Raw genomic sequence first — 17,569 nt, 5'->3', positions numbered from 1 at the left:
CCTGAGCCACGGATGGCCAGCCTGCCAGCCTGCCAGCCTGCCCTGCACACGCACACATGTGCACACCTGCTTGCTGGTAAACCCATAGAATCACACTGATGCGCACACACTCAAACACACCCACAGAGGGCCCCACACAAACAGACGCATGCACATCCCCACTCATGGCGTGTGGTCTTACCAGAAACATTGTCATATTCTAACAAGGAAATTCCTAGACACACATGAGACAGAGGCACATCCCCTTGTGTGGGATGACGTGGGCCCGTTCCATCTCACTGATGAGCAGCTAGCCCTGTGGGACAGAGGGACAGCACAGGGAGATGCAAAGCTTCCCCCACGGAACCGTTTGGATCGCTCAGGCCACCTGAGCGCCTGGGTGGGTACGTCACACATCCGCCTGATTTCTCCACACCTCCTCAGGTGCTGAGGCCTAGCTAGGCTTCCTGTTGACATGGAGAAGAAGACCTTCCTTTGCTTTCCATGGTGGTGTGGAGAGATGCTGGCGGGCCCTGTGGCAGAAGAGTGGTCCAGGACGGGGAACCTGCGCACGGATCACCAGAGGTAAGCTTTTGTTGTCTCAAAGTGTACTGATGGCACTAGAAGGTCCTGAGATGGCCTGCGGACCTGCCAGCTGGCTTGTGCTCCTGGCCATGGACGTTGGCTCTCCAAGAAGATTGCCTTTGCCTCTTGCTCAGGGGCATAGCTGTGGATGGTGTCCAGGGTACTGGAGGGTGCTGAGGCCACGGGGAGACCCTATGAGCTGTTCAGCCTGCGTAGTTCAATATACCAGGAGGCCGAGAAAGTGCTTGGATCGATGATGACTCCCTCAATCTGCATTCCTTGGAAAAGCTGAACAAAATGAGTGAGAACTCCCTGCCGTCGTTCTCATCGCAACTGAGGTCCAGCACGTTGTCTCCCCCAGGGAAGGAAGGAGTGAGGGACAGCTTCGTCGTGCCACACGCTAGCAACCGCCACCACCACCACCACCACCACCACCACCACCAGCAGCAGCAACACCACCACCACCATCTCCACCCAAGGGCCCTGGGATCAGAGTGCAAGGCGGAGGGCTGAGGGCCTAGAAACCGTGTGCTCTCCTTGGGTGGGAGTCCTCGACTTGGTGGTCCTCCATGACATGTCTGGGCTTTGGTGGCGTCTCAGACAGCCAGCAGCCAAGTGATAGGAGTTGCGTTAGGCGGCTTTGGCAGGGTCTTGAGAGCATCTATGTCAGAGTACATCGGCCAGGCCAAAGATTGAGCCAGTTCTCCTGCTGGTGTGTGGTGCCCCCCTTTCAGGGCCAGGTGCCGCCGGTGTACAGGTGGACTCCCGACCGGGCAAGGAGCAATCTCTGTCCCAGGCCTCTGTCCCACGTCCTCAGCTGAGTGCTGAACAGGGTTGCGGGAGGACAGGAAAGACACCAGATGGGTTCGGTGCATTTGATAGAGCCGTAATTCATCTGAGGCCAGACAAGGACAGAGACACACAACTCGCACGCGCACACGAATACACATACAAACATACAGAAGGACACACACAGTCACACACACGCTCACACACTCATAGTCGCATGCACAGGCATGCAAACACAAACACACACACACACACACAAACACACACACACAGACACACCAGGAAGTCCAGGAGAGCTCATGGTGTGCGTTCAGGGCAGGAGTGTAGAAGCTTTGCTGGCCACTGGGAAGAATGGGAATGGCAGGGCCAAGGGCGTCCGGAGGAAACGTGCGTGCGGGCAGGGCAGCTGACGGCCTCCCTACCCCTGGATGGTGTTACGAAAACCAACGGGTCAGAGCTTCGTGGGCTGTTTGCGGCCCCTCCACCTTCCCCCATGGGCTGCGATTTACGGCCTTACGGGGCCGCCTGCCGATGGTGCCGAGGGCTCTGTCCGACCCACCCCTGGCCACGAGTTTCCCAAAGAAGGGCTCTCCTGGGTGTCTACCCTGTGCCTGTGATAGCCTTGCCGGCCATTCCCACCCTGGTTGTCCCTCCCTTTGCCAGCTGGCCTTGCATACTTGGCCGTGCAGACCTTGTTTCCTGGCCTGCCGGGCTCCTGCGTGAAGGCATCCACCCAGGGCAGCCCTTGGTCAGCATCCGGAGTGGCTCCTTCCTGCTCTGTGGGCACAAGACGTCTGTGGGCTAGGCTGCAGACTGTGCAGGACAGACCACAGGGACCCGATCGTAGTCAGGTGGAGCCTCGTGTCAAGGCTGTAGGGCTTGGCCCTTGTCCTCCTCTTCATGGGAAGGCACCGGTTCTCCTTTGTATGTGCCTCTCACCTATAGTAATGTGGCCATGCCTCTGCACCAGAGTCTAAACACCACCTGTGTTTAGCCTGTCTCTGCCAATGGACAGGCCCTACCTTGAGTCCTACAGTATAGACGCCTGTGAAGACCATGCCACGTGTTGCTGTTCTTGCTGAGGATCCCAGCCCCTGACGTGGGAGTCCCGTTCGAGGGCAGAGGTGACCTTCCCTGCAGTGATGAGGACTCAGGACATGGACCCGGATGTGGCAGCCCGACTAATGGCAGGTGTTGCCCAGAGGCCGAGCCCGTGAGGCACAATGGCCGTTGACATGCCAGGTCCCTTGTCAGTAGCGCACCCCCGCTTCAGGCGGCTGTTGTTTGGCTCTCAGTGTAGCATGGGCACCACTTGCCTAGGGCTGTTCTGCCCACACGCCAAGAGCCAAATTGTCATGTGTGTGGGACCAGTCACCTGTCCGACCTTTGTGTGGCCACCTCTTCTCATAGGGCTTCGTGAAGGCCTGAGGCGTGCATCCATTCATTACCTGAGGCCCGCTGCCCTCACAGGGCTCATTGCCTTTCCCCATGGTCGCTGAGGTTTCATGCTGCGCCCGGTCACGGCTCAGCTAATGGGGCAACGTAATCCACATCGACATCGCTTCGAAGGTGGAAAGTGGGTATTTGGAGGAGAGTCCTTGTGCTGCGCTTTGCCAGAGGGCTTCGGACACGTGGTGTCTCAGGGCTTTGCAACGTCCCCTGAGGTCAGTCACGTCATCTCATGCTATTACGGGCCAGCGTCTGAGGCCATGCATCCCCGGATTGCCCATGTACTTTGCGCTGATGAACTCTAAACGTTAGCTCCTGAGCCACGGATGGCCAGCCTGCCAGCCTGCCAGCCTGCCCTGCACACGCACACATGTGCACACCTGCTTGCTGGTAAACCCATAGAATCACACTGATGCGCACACACTCAAACACACCCACAGAGGGCCCCACACAAACAGACGCATGCACATCCCCACTCATGGCGTGTGGTCTTACCAGAAACATTGTCATATTCTAACAAGGAAATTCCTAGACACACATGAGACAGAGGCACATCCCCTTGTGTGGGATGACGTGGGCCCGTTCCATCTCACTGATGAGCAGCTAGCCCTGTGGGACAGAGGGACAGCACAGGGAGATGCAAAGCTTCCCCCACGGAACCGTTTGGATCGCTCAGGCCACCTGAGCGCCTGGGTGGGTACGTCACACATCCGCCTGATTTCTCCACACCTCCTCAGGTGCTGAGGCCTAGCTAGGCTTCCTGTTGACATGGAGAAGAAGACCTTCCTTTGCTTTCCATGGTGGTGTGGAGAGATGCTGGCGGGCCCTGTGGCAGAAGAGTGGTCCAGGACGGGGAACCTGCGCACGGATCACCAGAGGTAAGCTTTTGTTGTCTCAAAGTGTACTGATGGCACTAGAAGGTCCTGAGATGGCCTGCGGACCTGCCAGCTGGCTTGTGCTCCTGGCCATGGACGTTGGCTCTCCAAGAAGATTGCCTTTGCCTCTTGCTCAGGGGCATAGCTGTGGATGGTGTCCAGGGTACTGGAGGGTGCTGAGGCCACGGGGAGACCCTATGAGCTGTTCAGCCTGCGTAGTTCAATATACCAGGAGGCCGAGAAAGTGCTTGGATCGATGATGACTCCCTCAATCTGCATTCCTTGGAAAAGCTGAACAAAATGAGTGAGAACTCCCTGCCGTCGTTCTCATCGCAACTGAGGTCCAGCACGTTGTCTCCCCCAGGGAAGGAAGGAGTGAGGGACAGCTTCGTCGTGCCACACGCTAGCAACCGCCACCACCACCACCACCACCACCACCACCACCAGCAGCAGCAACACCACCACCACCATCTCCACCCAAGGGCCCTGGGATCAGAGTGCAAGGCGGAGGGCTGAGGGCCTAGAAACCGTGTGCTCTCCTTGGGTGGGAGTCCTCGACTTGGTGGTCCTCCATGACATGTCTGGGCTTTGGTGGCGTCTCAGACAGCCAGCAGCCAAGTGATAGGAGTTGCGTTAGGCGGCTTTGGCAGGGTCTTGAGAGCATCTATGTCAGAGTACATCGGCCAGGCCAAAGATTGAGCCAGTTCTCCTGCTGGTGTGTGGTGCCCCCCTTTCAGGGCCAGGTGCCGCCGGTGTACAGGTGGACTCCCGACCGGGCAAGGAGCAATCTCTGTCCCAGGCCTCTGTCCCACGTCCTCAGCTGAGTGCTGAACAGGGTTGCGGGAGGACAGGAAAGACACCAGATGGGTTCGGTGCATTTGATAGAGCCGTAATTCATCTGAGGCCAGACAAGGACAGAGACACACAACTCGCACGCGCACACGAATACACATACAAACATACAGAAGGACACACACAGTCACACACACGCTCACACACTCATAGTCGCATGCACAGGCATGCAAACACAAACACACACACACACACACAAACACACACACACAGACACACCAGGAAGTCCAGGAGAGCTCATGGTGTGCGTTCAGGGCAGGAGTGTAGAAGCTTTGCTGGCCACTGGGAAGAATGGGAATGGCAGGGCCAAGGGCGTCCGGAGGAAACGTGCGTGCGGGCAGGGCAGCTGACGGCCTCCCTACCCCTGGATGGTGTTACGAAAACCAACGGGTCAGAGCTTCGTGGGCTGTTTGCGGCCCCTCCACCTTCCCCCATGGGCTGCGATTTACGGCCTTACGGGGCCGCCTGCCGATGGTGCCGAGGGCTCTGTCCGACCCACCCCTGGCCACGAGTTTCCCAAAGAAGGGCTCTCCTGGGTGTCTACCCTGTGCCTGTGATAGCCTTGCCGGCCATTCCCACCCTGGTTGTCCCTCCCTTTGCCAGCTGGCCTTGCATACTTGGCCGTGCAGACCTTGTTTCCTGGCCTGCCGGGCTCCTGCGTGAAGGCATCCACCCAGGGCAGCCCTTGGTCAGCATCCGGAGTGGCTCCTTCCTGCTCTGTGGGCACAAGACGTCTGTGGGCTAGGCTGCAGACTGTGCAGGACAGACCACAGGGACCCGATCGTAGTCAGGTGGAGCCTCGTGTCAAGGCTGTAGGGCTTGGCCCTTGTCCTCCTCTTCATGGGAAGGCACCGGTTCTCCTTTGTATGTGCCTCTCACCTATAGTAATGTGGCCATGCCTCTGCACCAGAGTCTAAACACCACCTGTGTTTAGCCTGTCTCTGCCAATGGACAGGCCCTACCTTGAGTCCCACAGTATAGACGCCTGTGAAGACCATGCCACGTGTTGCTGTTCTTGCTGAGGATCCCAGCCCCTGACGTGGGAGTCCCGTTCGAGGGCAGAGGTGACCTTCCCTGCAGTGATGAGGACTCAGGACATGGACCCGGATGTGGCAGCCCGACTAATGGCAGGTGTTGCCCAGAGGCCGAGCCCGTGAGGCACAATGGCCGTTGACATGCCAGGTCCCTTGTCAGTAGCGCACCCCCGCTTCAGGCGGCTGTTGTTTGGCTCTCAGTGTAGCATGGGCACCACTTGCTTAGGGCTGTTCTGCCCACACGCCAAGAGCCAAATTGTCATGTGTGTGGGACCAGTCACCTGTCCGACCTTTGTGTGGCCACCTCTTCTCATAGGGCTTCGTGAAGGCCTGAGGCGTGCATCCATTCATTACCTGAGGCCCGCTGCCCTCACAGGGCTCATTGCCTTTCCCCATGGTCGCTGAGGTTTCATGCTGCGCCCGGTCACGGCTCAGCTAATGGGGCAACGTAATCCACATCGACATCGCTTCGAAGGTGGAAAGTGGGTATTTGGAGGAGAGTCCTTGTGCTGCGCTTTGCCAGAGGGCTTCGGACACGTGGTGTCTCAGGGCTTTGCAACGTCCCCTGAGGTCAGTCACGTCATCTCATGCTATTACGGGCCAGCGTCTGAGGCCATGCATCCCCGGATTGCCCATGTACTTTGCGCTGATGAACTCTAAACGTTAGCTCCTGAGCCACGGATGGCCAGCCTGCCAGCCTGCCAGCCTGCCCTGCACACGCACACATGTGCACACCTGCTTGCTGGTAAACCCATAGAATCACACTGATGCGCACACACTCAAACACACCCACAGAGGGCCCCACACAAACAGACGCATGCACATCCCCACTCATGGCGTGTGGTCTTACCAGAAACATTGTCATATTCTAACAAGGAAATTCCTAGACACACATGAGACAGAGGCACATCCCCTTGTGTGGGATGACGTGGGCCCGTTCCATCTCACTGATGAGCAGCTAGCCCTGTGGGACAGAGGGACAGCACAGGGAGATGCAAAGCTTCCCCCACGGAACCGTTTGGATCGCTCAGGCCACCTGAGCGCCTGGGTGGGTACGTCACACATCCGCCTGATTTCTCCACACCTCCTCAGGTGCTGAGGCCTAGCTAGGCTTCCTGTTGACATGGAGAAGAAGACCTTCCTTTGCTTTCCATGGTGGTGTGGAGAGATGCTGGCGGGCCCTGTGGCAGAAGAGTGGTCCAGGACGGGGAACCTGCGCACGGATCACCAGAGGTAAGCTTTTGTTGTCTCAAAGTGTACTGATGGCACTAGAAGGTCCTGAGATGGCCTGCGGACCTGCCAGCTGGCTTGTGCTCCTGGCCATGGACGTTGGCTCTCCAAGAAGATTGCCTTTGCCTCTTGCTCAGGGGCATAGCTGTGGATGGTGTCCAGGGTACTGGAGGGTGCTGAGGCCACGGGGAGACCCTATGAGCTGTTCAGCCTGCGTAGTTCAATATACCAGGAGGCCGAGAAAGTGCTTGGATCGATGATGACTCCCTCAATCTGCATTCCTTGGAAAAGCTGAACAAAATGAGTGAGAACTCCCTGCCGTCGTTCTCATCGCAACTGAGGTCCAGCACGTTGTCTCCCCCAGGGAAGGAAGGAGTGAGGGACAGCTTCGTCGTGCCACACGCTAGCAACCGCCACCACCACCACCACCACCACCACCACCACCAGCAGCAGCAACACCACCACCACCATCTCCACCCAAGGTCCCTGGGATCAGAGTGCAAGGCGGAGGGCTGAGGGCCTAGAAACCGTGTGCTCTCCTTGGGTGGGAGTCCTCGACTTGGTGGTCCTCCATGACATGTCTGGGCTTTGGTGGCGTCTCAGACAGCCAGCAGCCAAGTGATAGGAGTTGCGTTAGGCGGCTTTGGCAGGGTCTTGAGAGCATCTATGTCAGAGTACATCGGCCAGGCCAAAGATTGAGCCAGTTCTCCTGCTGGTGTGTGGTGCCCCCCTTTCAGGGCCAGGTGCCGCCGGTGTACAGGTGGACTCCCGACCGGGCAAGGAGCAATCTCTGTCCCAGGCCTCTGTCCCACGTCCTCAGCTGAGTGCTGAACAGGGTTGCGGGAGGACAGGAAAGACACCAGATGGGTTCGGTGCATTTGATAGAGCCGTAATTCATCTGAGGCCAGACAAGGACAGAGACACACAACTCGCACGCGCACACGAATACACATACAAACATACAGAAGGACACACACAGTCACACACACGCTCACACACTCATAGTCGCATGCACAGGCATGCAAACACAAACACACACACACACACACACACACACACACACACAAACACACACACACAGACACACCAGGAAGTCCAGGAGAGCTCATGGTGTGCGTTCAGGGCAGGAGTGTAGAAGCTTTGCTGGCCACTGGGAAGAATGGGAATGGCAGGGCCAAGGGCGTCCGGAGGAAACGTGCGTGCGGGCAGGGCAGCTGACGGCCTCCCTACCCCTGGATGGTGTTACGAAAACCAACGGGTCAGAGCTTCGTGGGCTGTTTGCGGCCCCTCCACCTTCCCCCATGGGCTGCGATTTACGGCCTTACGGGGCCGCCTGCCGATGGTGCCGAGGGCTCTGTCCGACCCACCCCTGGCCACGAGTTTCCCAAAGAAGGGCTCTCCTGGGTGTCTACCCTGTGCCTGTGATAGCCTTGCCGGCCATTCCCACCCTGGTTGTCCCTCCCTTTGCCAGCTGGCCTTGCATACTTGGCCGTGCAGACCTTGTTTCCTGGCCTGCCGGGCTCCTGCGTGAAGGCATCCACCCAGGGCAGCCCTTGGTCAGCATCCGGAGTGGCTCCTTCCTGCTCCATGGGCACAAGACGTCTGTGGGCTAGGCTGCAGACTGTGCAGGACAGACCACAGGGACCCGATCGTAGTCAGGTGGAGCCTCGTGTCAAGGCTGTAGGGCTTGGCCCTTGTCCTCCTCTTCATGGGAAGGCACCGGTTCTCCTTTGTATGTGCCTCTCACCTATAGTAATGTGGCCATGCCTCTGCACCAGAGTCTAAACACCACCTGTGTTTAGCCTGTCTCTGCCAATGGACAGGCCCTACCTTGAGTCCCACAGTATAGACGCCTGTGAAGACCATGCCACGTGTTGCTGTTCTTGCTGAGGATCCCAGCCCCTGACGTGGGAGTCCCGTTCGAGGGCAGAGGTGACCTTCCCTGCAGTGATGAGGACTCAGGACATGGACCCGGATGTGGCAGCCCGACTAATGGCAGGTGTTGCCCAGAGGCCGAGCCCGTGAGGCACAATGGCCGTTGACATGCCAGGTCCCTTGTCAGTAGCGCACCCCCGCTTCAGGCGGCTGTTGTTTGGCTCTCAGTGTAGCATGGGCACCACTTGCCTAGGGCTGTTCTGCCCACACGCCAAGAGCCAAATTGTCATGTGTGTGGGACCAGTCACCTGTCCGACCTTCGTGTGGCCACCTCTTCTCATAGGGCTTCGTGAAGGCCTGAGGCGTGCATCCATTCATTACCTGAGGCCCGCTGCCCTCACAGGGCTCATTGCCTTTCCCCATGGTCGCTGAGGTTTCATGCTGCGCCCGGTCACGGCTCAGCTAATGGGGCAACGTAATCCACATCGACATCGCTTCGAAGGTGGAAAGTGGGTATTTGGAGGAGAGTCCTTGTGCTGCGCTTTGCCAGAGGGCTTCGGACACGTGGTGTCTCAGGGCTTTGCAACGTCCCCTGAGGTCAGTCACGTCATCTCATGCTATTACGGGCCAGCGTCTGAGGCCATGCATCCCCGGATTGCCCATGTACTTTGCGCTGATGAACTCTAAACGTTAGCTCCTGAGCCACGGATGGCCAGCCTGCCAGCCTGCCAGCCTGCCCTGCACACGCACACATGTGCACACCTGCTTGCTGGTAAACCCATAGAATCACACTGATGCGCACACACTCAAACACACCCACAGAGGGCCCCACACAAACAGACGCATGCACATCCCCACTCATGGCGTGTGGTCTTACCAGAAACATTGTCATATTCTAACAAGGAAATTCCTAGACACACATGAGACAGAGGCACATCCCCTTGTGTGGGATGACGTGGGCCCGTTCCATCTCACTGATGAGCAGCTAGCCCTGTGGGACAGAGGGACAGCACAGGGAGATGCAAAGCTTCCCCCACGGAACCGTTTGGATCGCTCAGGCCACCTGAGCGCCTGGGTGGGTACGTCACACATCCGCCTGATTTCTCCACACCTCCTCAGGTGCTGAGGCCTAGCTAGGCTTCCTGTTGACATGGAGAAGAAGACCTTCCTTTGCTTTCCATGGTGGTGTGGAGAGATGCTGGCGGGCCCTGTGGCAGAAGAGTGGTCCAGGACGGGGAACCTGCGCACGGATCACCAGAGGTAAGCTTTTGTTGTCTCAAAGTGTACTGATGGCACTAGAAGGTCCTGAGATGGCCTGCGGACCTGCCAGCTGGCTTGTGCTCCTGGCCATGGACGTTGGCTCTCCAAGAAGATTGCCTTTGCCTCTTGCTCAGGGGCATAGCTGTGGATGGTGTCCAGGGTACTGGAGGGTGCTGAGGCCACGGGGAGACCCTATGAGCTGTTCAGCCTGCGTAGTTCAATATACCAGGAGGCCGAGAAAGTGCTTGGATCGATGATGACTCCCTCAATCTGCATTCCTTGGAAAAGCTGAACAAAATGAGTGAGAACTCCCTGCCGTCGTTCTCATCGCAACTGAGGTCCAGCACGTTGTCTCCCCCAGGGAAGGAAGGAGTGAGGGACAGCTTCGTCGTGCCACACGCTAGCAACCGCCACCACCACCACCACCACCACCACCACCACCAGCAGCAGCAACACCACCACCACCATCTCCACCCAAGGGCCCTGGGATCAGAGTGCAAGGCGGAGGGCTGAGGGCCTAGAAACCGTGTGCTCTCCTTGGGTGGGAGTCCTCGACTTGGTGGTCCTCCATGACATGTCTGGGCTTTGGTGGCGTCTCAGACAGCCAGCAGCCAAGTGATAGGAGTTGCGTTAGGCGGCTTTGGCAGGGTCTTGAGAGCATCTATGTCAGAGTACATCGGCCAGGCCAAAGATTGAGCCAGTTCTCCTGCTGGTGTGTGGTGCCCCCCTTTCAGGGCCAGGTGCCGCCGGTGTACAGGTGGACTCCCGACCGGGCAAGGAGCAATCTCTGTCCCAGGCCTCTGTCCCACGTCCTCAGCTGAGTGCTGAACAGGGTTGCGGGAGGACAGGAAAGACACCAGATGGGTTCGGTGCATTTGATAGAGCCGTAATTCATCTGAGGCCAGACAAGGACAGAGACACACAACTCGCACGCGCACACGAATACACATACAAACATACAGAAGGACACACACAGTCACACACACGCTCACACACTCATAGTCGCATGCACAGGCATGCAAACACAAACACACACACACACACACAAACACACACACACAGACACACCAGGAAGTCCAGGAGAGCTCATGGTGTGCGTTCAGGGCAGGAGTGTAGAAGCTTTGCTGGCCACTGGGAAGAATGGGAATGGCAGGGCCAAGGGCGTCCGGAGGAAACGTGCGTGCGGGCAGGGCAGCTGACGGCCTCCCTACCCCTGGATGGTGTTACGAAAACCAACGGGTCAGAGCTTCGTGGGCTGTTTGCGGCCCCTCCACCTTCCCCCATGGGCTGCGATTTACGGCCTTACGGGGCCGCCTGCCGATGGTGCCGAGGGCTCTGTCCGACCCACCCCTGGCCACGAGTTTCCCAAAGAAGGGCTCTCCTGGGTGTCTACCCTGTGCCTGTGATAGCCTTGCCGGCCATTCCCACCCTGGTTGTCCCTCCCTTTGCCAGCTGGCCTTGCATACTTGGCCGTGCAGACCTTGTTTCCTGGCCTGCCGGGCTCCTGCGTGAAGGCATCCACCCAGGGCAGCCCTTGGTCAGCATCCGGAGTGGCTCCTTCCTGCTCTGTGGGCACAAGACGTCTGTGGGCTAGGCTGCAGACTGTGCAGGACAGACCACAGGGACCCGATCGTAGTCAGGTGGAGCCTCGTGTCAAGGCTGTAGGGCTTGGCCCTTGTCCTCCTCTTCATGGGAAGGCACCGGTTCTCCTTTGTATGTGCCTCTCACCTATAGTAATGTGGCCATGCCTCTGCACCAGAGTCTAAACACCACCTGTGTTTAGCCTGTCTCTGCCAATGGACAGGCCCTACCTTGAGTCCTACAGTATAGACGCCTGTGAAGACCATGCCACGTGTTGCTGTTCTTGCTGAGGATCCCAGCCCCTGACGTGGGAGTCCCGTTCGAGGGCAGAGGTGACCTTCCCTGCAGTGATGAGGACTCAGGACATGGACCCGGATGTGGCAGCCCGACTAATGGCAGGTGTTGCCCAGAGGCCGAGCCCGTGAGGCACAATGGCCGTTGACATGCCAGGTCCCTTGTCAGTAGCGCACCCCCGCTTCAGGCGGCTGTTGTTTGGCTCTCAGTGTAGCATGGGCACCACTTGCCTAGGGCTGTTCTGCCCACACGCCAAGAGCCAAATTGTCATGTGTGTGGGACCAGTCACCTGTCCGACCTTTGTGTGGCCACCTCTTCTCATAGGGCTTCGTGAAGGCCTGAGGCGTGCATCCATTCATTACCTGAGGCCCGCTGCCCTCACAGGGCTCATTGCCTTTCCCCATGGTCGCTGAGGTTTCATGCTGCGCCCGGTCACGGCTCAGCTAATGGGGCAACGTAATCCACATCGACATCGCTTCGAAGGTGGAAAGTGGGTATTTGGAGGAGAGTCCTTGTGCTGCGCTTTGCCAGAGGGCTTCGGACACGTGGTGTCTCAGGGCTTTGCAACGTCCCCTGAGGTCAGTCACGTCATCTCATGCTATTACGGGCCAGCGTCTGAGGCCATGCATCCCCGGATTGCCCATGTACTTTGCGCTGATGAACTCTAAACGTTAGCTCCTGAGCCACGGATGGCCAGCCTGCCAGCCTGCCAGCCTGCCCTGCACACGCACACATGTGCACACCTGCTTGCTGGTAAACCCATAGAATCACACTGATGCGCACACACTCAAACACACCCACAGAGGGCCCCACACAAACAGACGCATGCACATCCCCACTCATGGCGTGTGGTCTTACCAGAAACATTGTCATATTCTAACAAGGAAATTCCTAGACACACATGAGACAGAGGCACATCCCCTTGTGTGGGATGACGTGGGCCCGTTCCATCTCACTGATGAGCAGCTAGCCCTGTGGGACAGAGGGACAGCACAGGGAGATGCAAAGCTTCCCCCACGGAACCGTTTGGATCGCTCAGGCCACCTGAGCGCCTGGGTGGGTACGTCACACATCCGCCTGATTTCTCCACACCTCCTCAGGTGCTGAGGCCTAGCTAGGCTTCCTGTTGACATGGAGAAGAAGACCTTCCTTTGCTTTCCATGGTGGTGTGGAGAGATGCTGGCGGGCCCTGTGGCAGAAGAGTGGTCCAGGACGGGGAACCTGCGCACGGATCACCAGAGGTAAGCTTTTGTTGTCTCAAAGTGTACTGATGGCACTAGAAGGTCCTGAGATGGCCTGCGGACCTGCCAGCTGGCTTGTGCTCCTGGCCATGGACGTTGGCTCTCCAAGAAGATTGCCTTTGCCTCTTGCTCAGGGGCATAGCTGTGGATGGTGTCCAGGGTACTGGAGGGTGCTGAGGCCACGGGGAGACCCTATGAGCTGTTCAGCCTGCGTAGTTCAATATACCAGGAGGCCGAGAAAGTGCTTGGATCGATGATGACTCCCTCAATCTGCATTCCTTGGAAAAGCTGAACAAAATGAGTGAGAACTCCCTGCCGTCGTTCTCATCGCAACTGAGGTCCAGCACGTTGTCTCCCCCAGGGAAGGAAGGAGTGAGGGACAGCTTCGTCGTGCCACACGCTAGCAACCGCCACCACCACCACCACCACCACCACCACCACCAGCAGCAGCAACACCACCACCACCATCTCCACCCAAGGGCCCTGGGATCAGAGTGCAAGGCGGAGGGCTGAGGGCCTAGAAACCGTGTGCTCTCCTTGGGTGGGAGTCCTCGACTTGGTGGTCCTCCATGACATGTCTGGGCTTTGGTGGCGTCTCAGACAGCCAGCAGCCAAGTGATAGGAGTTGCGTTAGGCGGCTTTGGCAGGGTCTTGAGAGCATCTATGTCAGAGTACATCGGCCAGGCCAAAGATTGAGCCAGTTCTCCTGCTGGTGTGTGGTGCCCCCCTTTCAGGGCCAGGTGCCGCCGGTGTACAGGTGGACTCCCGACCGGGCAAGGAGCAATCTCTGTCCCAGGCCTCTGTCCCACGTCCTCAGCTGAGTGCTGAACAGGGTTGCGGGAGGACAGGAAAGACACCAGATGGGTTCGGTGCATTTGATAGAGCCGTAATTCATCTGAGGCCAGACAAGGACAGAGACACACAACTCGCACGCGCACACGAATACACATACAAACATACAGAAGGACACACACAGTCACACACACGCTCACACACTCATAGTCGCATGCACAGGCATGCAAACACAAACACACACACACACACACAAACACACACACACAGACACACCAGGAAGTCCAGGAGAGCTCATGGTGTGCGTTCAGGGCAGGAGTGTAGAAGCTTTGCTGGCCACTGGGAAGAATGGGAATGGCAGGGCCAAGGGCGTCCGGAGGAAACGTGCGTGCGGGCAGGGCAGCTGACGGCCTCCCTACCCCTGGATGGTGTTACGAAAACCAACGGGTCAGAGCTTCGTGGGCTGTTTGCGGCCCCTCCACCTTCCCCCATGGGCTGCGATTTACGGCCTTACGGGGCCGCCTGCCGATGGTGCCGAGGGCTCTGTCCGACCCACCCCTGGCCACGAGTTTCCCAAAGAAGGGCTCTCCTGGGTGTCTACCCTGTGCCTGTGATAGCCTTGCCGGCCATTCCCACCCTGGTTGTCCCTCCCTTTGCCAGCTGGCCTTGCATACTTGGCCGTGCAGACCTTGTTTCCTGGCCTGCCGGGCTCCTGCGTGAAGGCATCCACCCAGGGCAGCCCTTGGTCAGCATCCGGAGTGGCTCCTTCCTGCTCTGTGGGCACAAGACGTCTGTGGGCTAGGCTGCAGACTGTGCAGGACAGACCACAGGGACCCGATCGTAGTCAGGTGGAGCCTCGTGTCAAGGCTGTAGGGCTTGGCCCTTGTCCTCCTCTTCATGGGAAGGCACCGGTTCTCCTTTGTATGTGCCTCTCACCTATAGTAATGTGGCCATGCCTCTGCACCAGAGTCTAAACACCACCTGTGTTTAGCCTGTCTCTGCCAATGGACAGGCCCTACCTTGAGTCCCACAGTATAGACGCCTGTGAAGACCATGCCACGTGTTGCTGTTCTTGCTGAGGATCCCAGCCCCTGACGTGGGAGTCCCGTTCGAGGGCAGAGGTGACCTTCCCTGCAGTGATGAGGACTCAGGACATGGACCCGGATGTGGCAGCCCGACTAATGGCAGGTGTTGCCCAGAGGCCGAGCCCGTGAGGCACAATGGCCGTTGACATGCCAGGTCCCTTGTCAGTAGCGCACCCCCGCTTCAGGCGGCTGTTGTTTGGCTCTCAGTGTAGCATGGGCACCACTTGCTTAGGGCTGTTCTGCCCACACGCCAAGAGCCAAATTGTCATGTGTGTGGGACCAGTCACCTGTCCGACCTTTGTGTGGCCACCTCTTCTCATAGGGCTTCGTGAAGGCCTGAGGCGTGCATCCATTCATTACCTGAGGCCCGCTGCCCTCACAGGGCTCATTGCCTTTCCCCATGGTCGCTGAGGTTTCATGCTGCGCCCGGTCACGGCTCAGCTAATGGGGCAACGTAATCCACATCGACATCGCTTCGAAGGTGGAAAGTGGGTATTTGGAGGAGAGTCCTTGTGCTGCGCTTTGCCAGAGGGCTTCGGACACGTGGTGTCTCAGGGCTTTGCAACGTCCCCTGAGGTCAGTCACGTCATCTCATGCTATTACGGGCCAGCGTCTGAGGCCATGCATCCCCGGATTGCCCATGTACTTTGCGCTGATGAACTCTAAACGTTAGCTCCTGAGCCACGGATGGCCAGCCTGCCAGCCTGCCAGCCTGCCCTGCACACGCACACATGTGCACACCTGCTTGCTGGTAAACCCATAGAATCACACTGATGCGCACACACTCAAACACACCCACAGAGGGCCCCACACAAACAGACGCATGCACATCCCCACTCATGGCGTGTGGTCTTACCAGAAACATTGTCATATTCTAACAAGGAAATTCCTAGACACACATGAGACAGAGGCACATCCCCTTGTGTGGGATGACGTGGGCCCGTTCCATCTCACTGATGAGCAGCTAGCCCTGTGGGACAGAGGGACAGCACAGGGAGATGCAAAGCTTCCCCCACGGAACCGTTTGGATCGCTCAGGCCACCTGAGCGCCTGGGTGGGTACGTCACACATCCGCCTGATTTCTCCACACCTCCTCAGGTGCTGAGGCCTAGCTAGGCTTCCTGTTGACATGGAGAAGAAGACCTTCCTTTGCTTTCCATGGTGGTGTGGAGAGATGCTGGCGGGCCCTGTGGCAGAAGAGTGGTCCAGGACGGGGAACCTGCGCACGGATCACCAGAGGTAAGCTTTTGTTGTCTCAAAGTGTACTGATGGCACTAGAAGGTCCTGAGATGGCCTGCGGACCTGCCAGCTGGCTTGTGCTCCTGGCCATGGACGTTGGCTCTCCAAGAAGATTGCCTTTGCCTCTTGCTCAGGGGCATAGCTGTGGATGGTGTCCAGGGTACTGGAGGGTGCTGAGGCCACGGGGAGACCCTATGAGCTGTTCAGCCTGCGTAGTTCAATATACCAGGAGGCCGAGAAAGTGCTTGGATCGATGATGACTCCCTCAATCTGCATTCCTTGGAAAAGCTGAACAAAATGAGTGAGAACTCCCTGCCGTCGTTCTCATCGCAACTGAGGTCCAGCACGTTGTCTCCCCCAGGGAAGGAAGGAGTGAGGGACAGCTTCGTCGTGCCACACGCTAGCAACCGCCACCACCACCACCACCACCACCACCACCACCAGCAGCAGCAACACCACCACCACCATCTCCACCCAAGGGCCCTGGGATCAGAGTGCAAGGCGGAGGGCTGAGGGCCTAGAAACCGTGTGCTCTCCTTGGGTGGGAGTCCTCGACTTGGTGGTCCTCCATGACATGTCTGGGCTTTGGTGGCGTCTCAGACAGCCAGCAGCCAAGTGATAGGAGTTGCGTTAGGCGGCTTTGGCAGGGTCTTGAGAGCATCTATGTCAGAGTACATCGGCCAGGCCAAAGATTGAGCCAGTTCTCCTGCTGGTGTGTGGTGCCCCCCTTTCAGGGCCAGGTGCCGCCGGTGTACAGGTGGACTCCCGACCGGGCAAGGAGCAATCTCTGTCCCAGGCCTCTGTCCCACGTCCTCAGCTGAGTGCTGAACAGGGTTGCGGGAGGACAGGAAAGACACCAGATGGGTTCGGTGCATTTGATAGAGCCGTAATTCATCTGAGGCCAGACAAGGACAGAGACACACAACTCGCACGCGCACACGAATACACATACAAACATACAGAAGGACACACACAGTCACACACACGCTCACACACTCATAGTCGCATGCACAGGCATGCAAACACAAACACACACACACACACACACACACACACACACACAAACACACACACACAGACACACCAGGAAGTCCAGGAGAGCTCATGGTGTGCGTTCAGGGCAGGAGTGTAGAAGCTTTGCTGGCCACTGGGAAGAATGGGAATGGCAGGGCCAAGGGCGTCCGGAGGAAACGTGCGTGCGGGCAGGGCAGCTGACGGCCTCCCTACCCCTGGATGGTGTTACGAAAACCAACGGGTCAGAGCTTCGTGGGCTGTTTGCGGCCCCTCCACCTTCCCCCATGGGCTGCGATTTACGGCCTTACGGGGCCGCCTGCCGATGGTGCCGAGGGCTCTGTCCGACCCACCCCTGGCCACGAGTTTCCCAAAGAAGGGCTCTCCTGGGTGTCTAC

General features: G+C 58.1%; 6 non-coding genes across 6 annotated transcripts; all 6 read left to right on the top strand.

The window, feature by feature from the left end:
- Positions 1-811: 811 nt before the first annotated feature.
- On the top strand, positions 812-906 carry LOC144303937 (small nucleolar RNA SNORD116). The gene has a single exon (XR_013370936.1). It is a non-coding gene; the product is annotated as a small nucleolar RNA SNORD116 (small nucleolar RNA).
- A 3,021-nt stretch (positions 907-3,927) lies between these two features.
- On the top strand, positions 3,928-4,022 carry LOC144303929 (small nucleolar RNA SNORD116). The gene has a single exon (XR_013370935.1). It is a non-coding gene; the product is annotated as a small nucleolar RNA SNORD116 (small nucleolar RNA).
- Positions 4,023-7,043: 3,021 nt separating this feature from the next.
- On the top strand, positions 7,044-7,138 carry LOC144303921 (small nucleolar RNA SNORD116). Its single transcript, XR_013370934.1, has one exon. It is a non-coding gene; the product is annotated as a small nucleolar RNA SNORD116 (small nucleolar RNA).
- A 3,037-nt stretch (positions 7,139-10,175) lies between these two features.
- LOC144303915 (small nucleolar RNA SNORD116) lies at positions 10,176-10,270 on the top strand. Its single transcript, XR_013370932.1, has one exon. It is a non-coding gene; the product is annotated as a small nucleolar RNA SNORD116 (small nucleolar RNA).
- Positions 10,271-13,291: 3,021 nt separating this feature from the next.
- Positions 13,292-13,386, top strand: LOC144303908 (small nucleolar RNA SNORD116). The gene has a single exon (XR_013370931.1). It is a non-coding gene; the product is annotated as a small nucleolar RNA SNORD116 (small nucleolar RNA).
- A 3,021-nt stretch (positions 13,387-16,407) lies between these two features.
- On the top strand, positions 16,408-16,502 carry LOC144303906 (small nucleolar RNA SNORD116). The gene has a single exon (XR_013370930.1). It is a non-coding gene; the product is annotated as a small nucleolar RNA SNORD116 (small nucleolar RNA).
- Positions 16,503-17,569: the final 1,067 nt, after the last annotated feature.

The sequence above is a fragment of the Canis aureus genome, chromosome 2 (genome assembly GCF_053574225.1).
Source record: "Canis aureus isolate CA01 chromosome 2, VMU_Caureus_v.1.0, whole genome shotgun sequence".
NCBI classification, from domain to species: Eukaryota; Metazoa; Chordata; class Mammalia; order Carnivora; family Canidae; genus Canis; species Canis aureus.
This window is presented reverse-complemented; position numbering and strand designations above follow the sequence as displayed.